Consider the following 14,901-nt stretch of genomic DNA (forward strand, 5'->3'; position numbering starts at 1 on the left):
AAAGAAGAAATTCAATATATAGCCAGTTCCTTTCTTGACAAGGCTGCTTTGTTGAGACTTGTTTCCTTGTAAGACATCAACCCCGACTTAAACTTTGACTCTCTACCAGTGTCTTGCCTGAGCTATATGCACTGTGAACATAACACCTGAAAATTTTATTTAAAAAAATATGAATCAGCCTGACCAGGCAGTGGTGCAGTGGATAGTGTCAGACTGGGACGCGGAGGACCCAGGTTCAAAATCCCGATGTCGCCAGCTTGAGCGTAGGCTCATCTGATTTGAGCAAGGCTCACCAGCTTGAGCCCAAGGTTGCTGGCTTGAGCAAGGGGTCACTCCATCTGCTGTGGCTCCCGGTCAAGGCACACATGAGAAAGCAATCAGTGAACAACTAAGGCACTGCAACAAAGAATGGATGCTTCTCATCTCACTCCCTTCCTGTCTGTTTCTATCTGTGTCTCTCTCTGTCTCTGTCACAAATAAAAAAATTATATATATATGATGACATTGTTCTTTCCTTAAGACTCTTCAGTGGCCTCCCAATAGAACAAAATTTTCCTAATAGCTACAATAGTGAGTGCCTGGTAAGCTCAATAGTGAGCTTACAGTAATTACTGTTGGAAGGAAGGAAGAAAGGGAAGAAGAAAGAGAGGAAGGAAGGAAGGAAGGAAGGAAGGAAGGAAGGAAGGAAGGAAGGAAGGAAGGAAGGAAGGAAGGAAGAAAGGAAAGAAGGAAGGAAGGAAGGAAAGAAAGAAAGAAGGGGAGGAGAAAGAATGGAAGGAAGGAAGAATTGAAGAAGGGAGGGAGAGAAGAGAACTTCTAGGAAGGTAATAAGTAATTGATAATCTCTTCTGAGTCCATTTTTTTCAAATACGTGCTCAGCTGTCTGCATGTGAAGTTTATCTTTCTCCTCCCCGGAACCAACGGAACCTGAATGAAATGTATCTCTATGACTGGGAGATGCAGTAACAATCAGCAAATTTTAGTCAGGTTCAAATATCAGACCTGGTAGTGCTGAAAAATCTCAATATTCCATGTAGTTTATTGAGAATCTGTATGCCCTATGTATGCAAATCTTCTTAAAAAAGAGTTTAAGGAGAAAGAGAATCCTGCATATGGAATAGATATTACAGGAATACATGATGACACTTACCATCTATTGAGTGCATACTGTGTGCCAGCACTGGCCCAGCTTTCTAATATACACTCTGAGGTTTAGAAGAGTAGGGAAGAAGTAGGAGATAGAAGAGTCCACACATTCTTATCTCATCCAGGCAGTGGTTAGTAATTGTATTTACAAGGAGAACATACTAGAGATAAAAGTGGTCCACCAATGAAATAGGCACATATGCAGAGTGCTGATTGTAAATTCAGCCTTGTCTTTCATACTGCAAAAAGATTATGGTCCCCCATTGGAGTGGGAGAGAAATCCATCTCCTGGGACATCTAGTGATGAGTCTCTGTTCTCTTATTTTCAGAATAAGACACTAAACATACTTTCTGATTCAAAAGCCAGAATACCTAGTGCAATCTGGAGTCTACTTTTCAAATCCTGATACTTATGAATATTTAACTTTTTTTTTCATATCAGTATAGTTTTACCTGAGGATCTTGAGTGTACCATGTATCCAGATGGTTCAGTAGGTCCTGCTGGTGATAATATTTTAAAAAATCTTACTGCTTTGCATGAAAAATAGCATAACATTATACACCAGGTGAGAACAATGAAATATCAGGCTCCTTATATCTAAAGAATCATCATCTACTTGAAAGTGTCTTCCTACTTCCCCAATTTTCCCTTAGATTCTTCCCTCCTGCTAAAAGAGGGGGTGGAGTGGGGCTTATAGCAATATTTTTCATTCCATTTGCTGCTTTCTGTTTTTTTCATCTCTGATTTTCCATATGCCTTTCACAAGGACTGAAGCCGCACATGGAAGAACTAAATGATGCTCTTTTAGGTGTCCTGGGAGGGACAGTCTGCCAAGCACAGATTGCTACCAGCCTGTTCACCGAGGGTGCCTGTATTACCATTGGTTAGTGCTCCTTTGGAGTTTGCTTGTGATTTAACTTATCAGATGAGCTAAAAACCTGTGGGTGGGGAAGAGGGGAGTGTGAAGAGGGAGAGAGGAATGAGGAGGAATGGTTGGTAAATGAGATGTTGTTCTTGGAAGGGGTGCAACAGATCAAGTCAAGAAGACTTGAGCCTCTAAGATAAGAGACAAGATCCAGAAACAAAAAGAAAGATGCTAGGCATCAGCTTCTGGGAGTGTCCTAAGGCCTTGAACATGCATTGTTCTTTCTACTTGGGGGAGCTTCTCCTTCTCAACCCACCACTGACTGTTGTAATTCTGTGCTCTTTCCTGGATCCTCTTCTCACTTCCCAGAAAGTGCTCTCCCAAGGTGATCTCATCCACACTGGCACTTCTATCACTACCTGTGAGTTGACAACTCTCCAAACTAAATCCCCAGTTCAGATGCTCATTCCTGAGTACCTCCTCCTGGATGTCCCAGTGACAACTCATATTCAGCAGATACAAGTGCAAACTTCATTTCTTCTGCTTGCTCCTGTCCTCTGCCCCATACCCCCTCAGGCAGCCCTGTTTCTTTTGCCCTATTTCCCATGCCCAAACAGATGTCACCCTCATCAATTCCTAGAGACTTTACCTTTTTATGTTCTCTCTCATGTCACTAATCTTGTTGCCCCTAACTAAGGTGAGACCTCACCATTTTTTACCTGAGATTCTGGAAATCTCACCTCAAATTCTGCCTCTCCAATCCATGCTAACACTTCCTCGTGACTTCATGTTTTTGCACATGCTCTCATGTCATGTTCTCACTAACTGAAATATGCATCATTATACCAACTATCATTTATTGAGATTGTTACTTTCCATAAATTGTCTACAATCATTATAATAATCTTGCAAAATACCTGTCATTACTCAGACAGTAAACAGATGCCTTACACTTAGACCATGGCTTATTGATTCCAAAGCTTTGCTCTCTTTATTATTTCTCTTCTGGCCTTTTCTTCACACCCTCACCCATTTAACTTTGCCTTACCTCTTTGATTGTGTATCATCAATTACCACATACTTTCTGTATTAAATTTGGAGTTGCCTTCTTAAAAATATTCTTCTCGAATACACATTCAACATGTCACAATCTATTTTATGTGTCTCTCTTAGGCATTCATTACACCCCCTGCTACCCTCCAAGACGGTGAAATACCATGGAGCTAGAGACTGTCCCTATACATCATTTTCCTCTCCTTTCTTTGTCCATCCTTGCCTTCTGCTGAAAGGGCTTTGTCTTGTCTGTGAAGGTAAATATTGAGTCTTTTCTCTTTTATTCCCACTACTTAAACCAGTTCATAATACATAAAATGTGTCAGGTAAGATTTGATGAATGAATGAATGAATAAATGAAATCCATAAAACTTTGTGAATAACAATAAAAATTATGAAAATCTCTGCTTTAATGAAGAGGTATTGAAGCCTGGGTATTTTCAATGGGCCCTCTCAAAGATGCTAATCATCACTAAGTAACTAAGTCAAGACCTGAATACTTGCCTGGTCCAGTGAGACAAAGCAGCATCACAATTTTTATGGTTTTCGTTGCTTTTACACTTTTATTTCCCTTCAGTGGTCCTCTTTTTTTTTCTCTCCCTTTCTTTTCTATCAAGTCACTCTCTCTGAAAAGTATGCCCCCACACCTTAGGGCACACAGACAGTCCTACACTTGCTTTTCCTCCGTCTTTGCTCTCATTTGTCAGCTTGCTCATCTCCTCACCTGTACTTTTGATGTTTAGAAGTATAATTAGGTTCATTTTTTTAATCTTTCCTATTTCAAATTAACATGCTCAACTTTTCTTTTACCTTCCTGGGCACACGCAGTACAGTTTTTAATATGCATTTTAATGTTCTTGTGTACTAACTATGCCATATTTGTTATTTCTAGTGGGCATCAATTTACTAATATTTGTTCTCATTTTCAGTTTTATTTTTCTTCTTTGTTTCATGGCTAGGTATTTTTTATTTGCTACAAAATGTTATAAATTTTAACCTGTTAGATACTGGATGCTTTTTGTTTATATAAATATTCTTGTTGTAGTTCTGTAATATAGTTAAATTTTTTTTTTGAAACAGTTCAATCCTTTCTGGTAATGATTTTAAACATTGTTAGGTGGGGTAGAGTGCATTTAAGTTATCGTTAATTTTTCTCTATTATAAATACAAAATATTTTTGTTTGCTTGTGATGGTTAATTTGCCAACTTGAATAAGATAAGAGATACCCAGATAGCTGGGAAAAGATTATTTTTGGGTGTGTCTGTGAGGGTATTTTGGTAGGAAAGAGATTAGCATTTGCATTGGTAGACTGAGGAAAGAAAACCACTTTTACTTCTGTGGGTAGACCTCATTTAACCCTTTGAGGGCTTGAATAGTACAAAAAGGTAGAAGAAGGGCAGTCTTGCTATTGGTGTTTGAGTTGGGATATTCATCTTCTCCTGCCTTCGGACGTCAATGCTCGTGGCTCTTGGGCCTTCAGACCTGGACTGTGCCTTACACTACTGGCCCTTGATTCTCTAGTCTTTGGACTTGGACTGATTATACCAATGGCTTTCTTGGTTCTCTAGCTTGCAATTTCAGATTATGGGACTTAATTGGTTTTTATAATTGTGTGAGCCAGTTCCTATAACAAATCATTTTGAAAGTTGATTTCCTAGCCTTAGGATTACCTTTCCTAGGTAGTCTTTTCTCACACAGGAGCGATGTACTCGAGGAAGACCCTTTGTGGACCTCTGGAGCATGCTCTCATTCTCTTGGCTTTCTACTCTCCTGTCATTTGTGTTATGAAGTCTAACCTCCTTTGTCTCAGTTCTGTCTTTTCAACTCGGAGAGCTTGCTGTAATCTTCTTAGTTTCCCCCTTACTGCGAATTCTCTCCAGGCAGTAAGATGGATTAATAATAGGGCTCACTTTGGAGATCTCAAAGATCATTTATTGTTCCTTGTTTCTTGATGTTCAATATCTTGAAAATTATCCCTTCATGTGCGATGTCGAGTTTTTAAGTTCTCATGGTAGGGGAAATCTAGTCTCTGTTTCTCCACCTTGGTTAATGGTGAGAATCTTATCAAATAATTTTATTTAAAAAAAATGTTACAAACACTGCCTTTTCAAGTTTAATTACATCATAGATAAGTGATTTTTCCTTCTTGCATTCTAATTATTATAATTAGCATAAAAATGTACTTAGCAATTAATGTTTCACAGGGCTCCTCCCAAGTCATTTAAAATCTATTTTCACTTAGTTTGGTTGGAGCTCAAGAAGGAGTAAATAGCTTCAGTGAGCAATTCTTTCCAGGAATCTACTTCTCAAGGATTCATAGGATCATAGAATTGTATTACTGGAAGGATTATTTGTTTATTTCTGGCCACTTTTATTTTACGATGAGAAAACTGAGGCTTAGCTTGCAGATGTTCTTTGACACAAAACATCAGTGGCAGACATTTGACCAAAGTAAAAGATAGAGATACTGGTAACAGCAGGCCCCAGCTTATGATTGAGTTATATTTAAAATACTAATTTTTTAAATTTTTATTTATTTATTCATTTTTAGAGAGGAGAGAGAGAGGGAGAGAGAGATAGAGAGAGAGATAGAGAGGAGAGAGAGACAGGGGAGAGGAGCTGGAAGCATCAACTCCCATATGTGCCTTGACCAGGCAAGCCCAGGGTTTCGAACCAGCGACCTCAGCATTTCCAGGTCTACGCTTTATCCACTGCGCCACCACAGGTCAGGCTTAAAATACTAATTTTTTATTTAAGTGGTTGTGATGCAGGATGTATTTTTCATAGAGACAGTGCAATAAATTTAAGTCTATATTGTTGACATTGTATTATGAATACGTACTGTCAGAAACATTTTTAGGTTAAACAGTTTTTTTTTGTTTTTTTTTTTTCATTTTTCTGAAGCTGGAAACAGGGAGAGACAGTCAGACAGACTCCCGCATGCGCCCGACCGGGATCCACCCGGCACGCCCACCAGGGGCGATGCTCTGCCCACCAGGGGGCGATGCTCTGCCCATCCTGGCCATTGCCATGTTGCGACCAGAGCCACTCTAGCGCCTGGGGCAGAGGCCACAGAGCCATCCCCAGCGCCCGGGCCATCTTTGCTCCAATGGAGCCTTGGCTGCAGGAGGGGAAGAGAGAGACAGAGAGGAAAGTACGGCGGAGGGGTGGAGAAGCAAATGGGCGCTTCTCCTGTGTGCCCTGGCCGGGAATCAAACCCGGGTCCTCCGCACGCTAGGCTGATGCTCTACCGCTGAGCCAACCGGCCAGGGCCAAACAGTTTTTTTTTGTAAACTGGTATTTGAACCAGTCACTGGTACTACCAGAGGAAAATGCATTCGGGCTCTGAATCAAAATGCAGAGAAATCGTTCCCTTCTTGGTCTGTGGCAGCAGTTTAGTTGACAGGAGCTCTGTGCAAGCATTTTTCTTCTTATCAGCAACTTTTAACTCACTCTATTTCTTCATTAACACTAAAAACTCCCTCTTGAGTGAAAAACAAAGGATGTTTTCCTGGGAAGACACAGGCTGTTTGGATTTAAGCTATGTTCTTTTCAGAAAAATGTATCTACATTTCTACTTGACATTCAGGGTTAGTTAGTACATTGGAGACTTCCTGTCTCTGTCAGACTGAATTACTTCTAGGGACTTGGGCATGTATTTTTTTTGTGTGCTTAGTGCTATAACAAGTGTTATGTGAGTAGAAATGAAAAAGTAAATAATCCTATCAAGCAATTATAATTCAAGGAACTTATTCTAATAAGATTATTAACAAGTATGAAAAGACATTTGTACAAAGTTCTTTGTTTCAGCATTGTTTACAATAACAAAAGTTAGAAGTGACTTAAATGTCCATCAGTGAAAAAATTGGCTAAATAAATCTTTGTATATCCTTACAACTATAAATTTACAGTTATTATAAAAGATGACATTCTATGTCTATCAATAGGAAAATATGTCCATAAAATAATTAAGTTAAAAGAACATTAAAAATAGCTTTTAATATGTAAATTAATTAATCTAAAATTTTATGTAGGCAGATGTACGCGCGCGCGCGTGTGTGTGTGTGTGTGTGTGTGTGTGTGTTGTGGACCTCGAAAAGAAAGATTCATTTCTTGTGAACTCTGAGAAGAAATTTTCTGTTGAGATGGACACCTCATATCCAACTAGGGGCCTAAATTTTGTAAATAATAAGAGTCTAGAGACCATTTGCTGACAGGGTCCCTCACGTACTCTGTGCACTGGGGAGAAGCTCAGATTGAACTCTTGGCTTCCTGCGCTATGCCCACTGTTTCGCTGTCTGCATCAACCACTGCCAGGAAAGACTGGTCTTGTCTTTCTGTCTATGGTCTGATATCTGCCCCTCTAATCAAGACTCACTCAGCTCCTTTTGCTCAAATAAATGCTTTTTATTTTTTATTAAGTCTAAAATTAATTTTGGTTTACAGTGTAAAAGTGGATTGCCTACAAGCTTATTAATCAAAATGTTAGTATGACTCCTTCCTTGGTTGATGGGACTTTGTATGAATTTACTTCTTTCTTCATACTTTATCTTATTTTCAAATTGTACTAAAAACGGTATATTATAACTTTTTATTTTGAAAAAAAAAATGGCAAGTGATTCTGAGACTATTTGAACTTATTTTAGAGCCCTGGCCAGATAGCTCAGTTGGTTAAAACACCGTCCAGAAGCACAGGGGTTGCCAGTTTGATCCCTGGTCAGGGCACATACAGGAGCAGATTGATGTTTCTCTCTCTCTCTCTCTCTCTCTCTCTCTCTCTCCCCCTTCTTCTAGCTTTAAAATCAATAAAATAAACATTAAAAAAAAGAATTCAGTTTAGAGAGTCAAAAGCAATCAACAACAATATAAGACAATAAATGCAGTACATAAATAAATATAAAATATATTTTACCAGGTATGGGCAATATGACTTGAGAAAAAAGAAAAATTCTTTTTTCTTTTTTTCGAATTTTACAGAGGAGATAAGACTGGGCTTGAATGTTAAAAGAAAATACAAACTCTGGATAGGCAGAGAGGAAGGACACTTCAGGAATAATGGAAAATGAGTAAGGAAGAAAAGCTTGAGTGGGTGAGCTGGCTATGTTTCACAGTGGAAGATAAAATTGTATGGAAAATTCAGAACCAAAGTATTTTCTAAAATCTGCAATAACTATAGCATGTGTGTTTGATTGTCTCATCTTGTTTTTGGTTATTTTAAAGCAGAATTTCAATGCCATTATGGGACTTGGTTTTTTTTGTTTGTTTTTTTGTTTTGTTTTTTTTCAAAGTATTCAGTAAGCCTCTTATCATTTCCATGTTTATTTCTCTTGTCTTAGTCAGTTTGGGCTGCTCTAACAGAAAACAATAGACTTATAAATGATACAGCTATTTCTCACAGCTTTGAAGCCTGGGAAGACTAAGATCAAGATGCCAGCAGATTCAGTGTCTGGTGAGGGTCCACTCTCGGTTCACAGACCAATGTCTTCTCTCTGAGTGTTCCTTGGAGGCAGGGGTGAGGGATCTCTTCTGTGAGGGCACTAATCCCACTTATGAAGGCTTAATCCTCATGACCCGATCACCTACCAAATGCTCCACCTCCTAATACCATCACACTGAGGATTAGTTTTCAACATGAATTTGGGGGCCACACATTCAGTCTCCTCAGTCTTAGGGTTAGGGGGTCTGGGTCCTCTCCTAATAGTTACTCTGCCTCTTGTGCTTTGATATATATGGAAGGGTAACAATTTTTTTTATTGTGGCCAAATGTATACTGCTCACAAAAACTAGGGGATATTTCAAAATAAATATGAAGCGATAAAGAAAAGAAGCATTTGATTTTTTTTATTAAACAAGAGCATCAGAACCATGTTTCCTGATCTTGAAAGTGCACATCCTGCAATTTCCCAGCTCTTGCAATGCCCCTGCAACACGATTTGCCTGAATGTGAAGCCTAGAGAGCCATAGGACATCTTGAAGCTGGTCAAACACAGACGACAGTGGCAACAGCACTTGGAAATCCCAAAGTGTGATTAGCAGACTGTGGGATCGCTTTCAAGAGACTGGCACAGTACGAAGAAGATGAGGGCAGGGTCGCCTGTCTGCCACAACAGCAATAGGTGACCGCTACTTGACCTTATTGGCAAGAAGGAACAGGTGCAGCAATGCGACAGAGCTGCGGGGACAGTTTCTTGCTGCCACTAGATGACGGATATGCATCCAGACCATAGGAAATTGGCTCCATCATGTTGGACTGCATGCCCGGTGACCAATAGTTTGCATTCCATTATCTGCTGAACACCCTAGAACCCATAGAAAGTGGGCTGAAGAGCAGCGTCATTGGACCCGTGATGAGTGATCAACTGTCTTCTTCCCTGATGAGTCATGGTTCAGTCTGCAGCCAGAGGCGGATTAAGGTTGGTTGAGGCCCTGGGTGCAGAAAAAAAAATATTGGGCACTTTTAAAAAAGAACGAGACAGGGAAAATAAAAATACATGTTAACCATATTTTTAAATAAATAAAATATATTGTGTACTATTAATGTTAAAATTGCACATATGAAACCAAACTTGGTGTCATTAGAAAAAGTGTAAAAGTTGGGGTTTTGAGGGGCCCTTCAGAAGTTAGGGCCCAGGGCGCATGCCTGTTTTGCCTGCCATTAAATCTGTCTCTGTCTACAGCCTGACAATTATTGTGTGATAATCTGGCATGAATGAGGAATACAGGAGAATTCATGTTTCATGTGAGAAAGAGACTCCTTCAGTGGTGGTGGAATCATGGTGTGGGCTGGCATCAGCATTGGTGGTCATACCAACCTCCACGTCATCAGAAACAAATTGCTGACTGCTGTCAGATATCAAGATGAGGTCTGCACCCTATAGTGGTACCCTACGCTGGAGCAGTTGGAAACTTTCTTTTCATGGACGATAATGCAAGGCCCCACCGTGCACATCTCATCAACAACATGCTTCAGGAGGCAGGAATCAAACATGGACTGGTCTTCACATTCTCCAGACCCGAGTCCATTGAACATACTTGGGATGCACTGGGAAGACATCTGGCAAACCGTCCCGTGCCTCCCACAACACTTCTTGAGCTGGAAGTTGCCCTGGAGCAAGAGTGGCAGGGGATCCCACAAGAACTGCTGGACACTCTGATCCGTCCGTGCCCCATAGCTGTCAGTGTGGTTTGGCAGTCTTGGGTGACCATACACCCTACTGAACAGTCGATGTGCGGTACTCTTGTCCAGTTTGACATGCTTCTGTTCACCCCACCAATATGTCACTTGCTACTCAATCATGGTAATTGAGTTTGCACCTTATTTGCATAATCAAACAACTTTCTTTGACTTGTTTGGTTTTGATATTCTTGTTTAATAAAAAAATCAAATGTTTCTTTGTTTAATCACTTCATATTCATTTTGAAATATCCCCTAATTTTTGTGAGTAGTGTATATAACATAAAAGTTACTATTTTAATCAACATGTTCTTTAATACCTTATAATTGTGTGAATTTCAGTGTTTACTAATTCTTTTGTGTTCCAAAATTTCTTGTGGCCTAACTGAGGCAGTTTATCTGACTCAGGCATCTTATAAACAAGCTACAACTCTGTATAACTAGGTGAGAATCACAATAAAAAAGTATAGGATCTTTTATATTGTCAAAAGGATCTTGAGAGACTGTTTTCATGAGAGCATTAAGGATTATACAATTCATTTTTAGAGACTGACTTCCTTGGTAGGGTCACCATGACCTTCTTTCTAGTTGTAATTCAGAAGTTAATTCTTAGCATTTTCTCCTAGGTCATTAGTTTTTTACTTTAGTTGTTATTTTCGTCCAATTTTTATTGTACATGGTCTGTCCTATCACAGATGGATTAGACTGCCTCTCACTTCAGTTAAAAATCCAACTTCCATGTCCTTCCTTATGCCTGTTAATTTCCACTGCTCTTTTCTGATTCTGGGCCTCTCATGGTAGTGCTCTTTGGCCTTCTCTTTATGAGTGGTGCTTAATCTTTAGGTATACCTTCTGTTTTCCCAGGTGAGCCATGACAGTGACCACATTCTTCTATGTATTGTTTAAGGAAATGCTAGTCATTGTAACAATAACCCCCCAAATCACACTAAGTTACAATGAAATGGTATTTCTCACTTTTATAAGTCGCCTACCTCATGGTGGTTCGGGAACCCAGGCTCCTCCTGTCTCGTAGCTTCTTCCTCCCTTATGCTCTCAGCACTCTCTGGTTATATCCAGCACACAGTGAAAGAGAGGGTGGAGAAGGCACATCTGCTTCCTAACCGTCTTGGTCCAGAGGCGGTATACATTACTTCCACACACATGCCATGGGTGAGGGATGTTCATATGACCCACCAAGACACAAAGAGATCAGGGAAATGTAGTGACTGGCTCGGTACTATTCCCTAGTAATACTCTATAACATGAGAGGGGTAACAAATATTTTTTTATTGTGGTAAAATATATGAAATGTAAAAGTTCTATTTTAACCAGCTGTAAATATACAGTTCAGTGGTACTAAGTACACTGACACTGTGGTGCAACCATCACCACTGTCCAGCTTCAGAACTTTTTTCACTTTTTTAAACTGAAACTTTTTAAACTATATCATTAAACATTAATTCTTCATTTTTTCCTCCCTCCAGACCCTATAAACCAGTTTTAATTTTCTGCATTTATTAATTTGAATACTCTAGGTGCCTCATACAAGTGGAATCATACAGTTTTTATGCTGTTGTGCCTGGTTTATTTCACTTAGCCTAATGTTTACAAGGAAACGTGTATCAAAATTTCATTCTTTTTTAAGGCTGAGTAATACTCCATTGTATGCACATATCACATTTTCTTTATCCATTCATCTGTCAGTGGACACTTGGGTTGCTCTCACCTTTTGCCTATTGTGATTCATGACACTATGAACATGGATATACAAATATCTCTTGGAGTACCTTTTTTTTTAATTAAAATTTTTTATTTTTAATTTATTGTGTTGATATGGTTTCAAGTGTCCCCTCAATATAAAACCCCTACACACTGCATGTTCCCCATGCTCTATGCAAAGTCACTTTCCACCCCCATCTCTCCCTCCTTCTTCTACCCCCACCCTACCTTCCCTCTGGCTATTGCTATCCTGTTGTCGGTATCTATGTGCTATGTATACATAATTCAGCTAATCCCATTACCTTCTTTGATTCTGACCCCTCTTCTCCAAAGGGAAGAGCTGTCTATTCCCTGTGACCTTGCCTCTCTTTTTATTTGGTTCCTCAGTTTATTGTGTTCATTAGATTCCACATATAAGTGAGATCATATGCTGTGTGGTTGTTGGGCAGATAAAATATATTATGCTCACTTTGTTAAAAATAGCGCTGCCCACATGGAGGCCATCACCCAGGTGATATTAATGTGTGTTGGGGGCGGGCTGTGGGCAGGCAGGATCCTTGTAGCCTGGGGCTTGGTTTTGGGACTAAGCCTTTCCTACCCTTTTTGATGTGGGGTGGTACAATCCCATCATACCCCAGATAAGTGACTTTGTATTAGAGACTTCCCTATTTTGTATATTGGATTAAAGGTTTGGATTTCTGCACTATAAAATAGGGGCAGAACGGGAGCTTGCTCTCTTGGTTCCTGAGATTAGCATTAGAGAGCAGAGAGCAGAGAAAGGCCACGTGGAGTAGGCCAGGAGAAGCAGGCAAGATGGTGGAGTGCTGAGTGAGAGGCCAGTTTGTGTAGAGTTTGTGCAGGGAGAAGGAAGGAGATGGGGAACAGAGGTGAATAAGTCTGGTGAGCTAGAAACCTTTGATTCTAGGAAACTTGGATAAGTTACTAGCTTTGTGAGCACTGAATGTGAGTGGGTTTTGGAGCCCAGTGTGTGTTTTTTACTTGCCTGCCGGGTGCAAGCTAGAATTAAAGAAGATGGCCCATCAGTTTTTGGCTCTGTTGTTTCTTTACCGACTGTCTGAATCCAATGCGAACTTGCATGGGCCAGGCTGCTCTGATGGTGGCCCTGGCTCCTGGCTTTACAGTGGCTTATTTCACTTAGTACAATAATCTCCAGGTCCATCCATGCTGTTGCAAAAGGCAAGATTTCTTTTTTTCATGGACCATGTAGTGTTCCATTATGAAAATATAGGACAGTTGGCTGTTTCCAGGTCTCAACTCTTGTAAGCAATGCTGCAATGAACAAGGGGGTGCATGTCTTCTTTTGAATCAGTGATTTAGTATTAGGATATATTCCTAAAAGTGGGATGGCTGGATCAAAGCGCAGTTCCATTTTTAATTTTTTGAGGAATCTCCATACTGTTTTCCACAGTGGCTGTACCAGTCTGCATTCCCACCAGCAGTGTAGGAGGGTTCCCCTTTCTCCACATTCTTGCCTGTGCTTGCTGTTTATTGATTTGTTAATAAGAGTGTTGGTCAAATAAGTTTGTAAATTGATATATATGTTTGCTCGCTTATAGTTTGCATTGCGTGTGGGAGACAGGCTGTAAGCAGGCCGGGTTGTTATAGCCTGAGGCTTACTTAGTTTTAAGACTAAGATTTTCCCCAAACCCTTGACTGTTGCATAATGTGGGTGGTGCACTCTCATGAGGAATCCCATTATGCCTCAGATAAGTGACTTTGTATCAGAGACTTCCTTGTTTGTATATTGGATTAAAAGGTTTTGATTTCTATACTATAAAGCGGGGCAGACCAGGAGCTTGCTCTCTCTTGGTTCCTGCTATCACCATTGCAGGGGCCTCCCCAAACCCTTGCCCTTTATGGGAGTCTTCTCTTGTGGCTTGCCTGTCTTGGTGATACACCAATAAACAGATTGGCCCACCATCCTCCAACTCCTCCATTTCTTTACTGTCTGCCTGAATCCAATGGGAACCTGCATGTGAATGGCCATGATAGTGGCTCCTGGCCATACAGAGAGCCATTCTGGCAGGTATGAGGTGGTTTCTCACTGTGGTTTTAATTTGCATTTCTCTAATAATTAGTGATCTTGAGTATTTTTTAATATGCCTTTTGACCATCTGTATGTCCTGTTTGGAGGAGTGTTTATTCAGGTTCTTTGCCCATTTATTAATCAGATTGTTCACCTTCCTGGTGTTGAGTTTTAGAAGCTCCACCTTGTCCACTGCAGGTGTTGATCACAGAAAGCAGAATTTCCCTCAACTGTGTTTGATGCCTGAGAAGCTCTCCCTTAGGATATGCTGCTAATAAGGGTAGTTGGGTCCTGTTCTGATGTAGTCTGTAGCTGGCACTGGATATGTTGGTTCTGGGCCTTTTAGGAGGGAACCTGGTGCAGACCAGTGTAAGACACTGCCTATGACTCGTACTCAGCCACCTTCTTGGAGCTACAAACAATCCTGGGTTTGTGGCTGCCTCTGCTGGGCACAGGTACACACCTAGGCTGGTTTTTTCCAGCCCCAGCCCTGGGGGCAAGTCAGCAAAAGACCCAAGGTTCCCTGAGCTTCACCTTTTGCTGCTTCTTTCTACTGGCTGCTTGTTGGTCTCAGCCCCTGAAAAAACCTCTGGTAGAGTCTAGAGCCTGGGGCATTTCAGTGATTAAGAAATGTGGTGGGTGTGGCTCTGCCCTAGTGTCCCAGGTGTCAGTCTGTCCTGAATTTTTTCACAGACCTCAATAGGATGTGCCCAATAGAAATCCAGTGGGTGTGGCCTCTGAAACTCAGACCTTTGGTCTTCCCAGAGTTTGGACAGTTTCTACTTAATATCCTGTGAGGCAGAAGCACCAGTCATATTATCAAGAAAGTATGTGTGTGGGGGAACATACTGGCCTCAGTACCAGACAACTGAGCAATTGTCATCCCCTGAGTCTT

This window comes from Saccopteryx bilineata, chromosome 1, assembly GCF_036850765.1.
Source record: "Saccopteryx bilineata isolate mSacBil1 chromosome 1, mSacBil1_pri_phased_curated, whole genome shotgun sequence".
In the NCBI taxonomy this organism is placed as follows: domain Eukaryota; kingdom Metazoa; phylum Chordata; class Mammalia; order Chiroptera; family Emballonuridae; genus Saccopteryx; species Saccopteryx bilineata.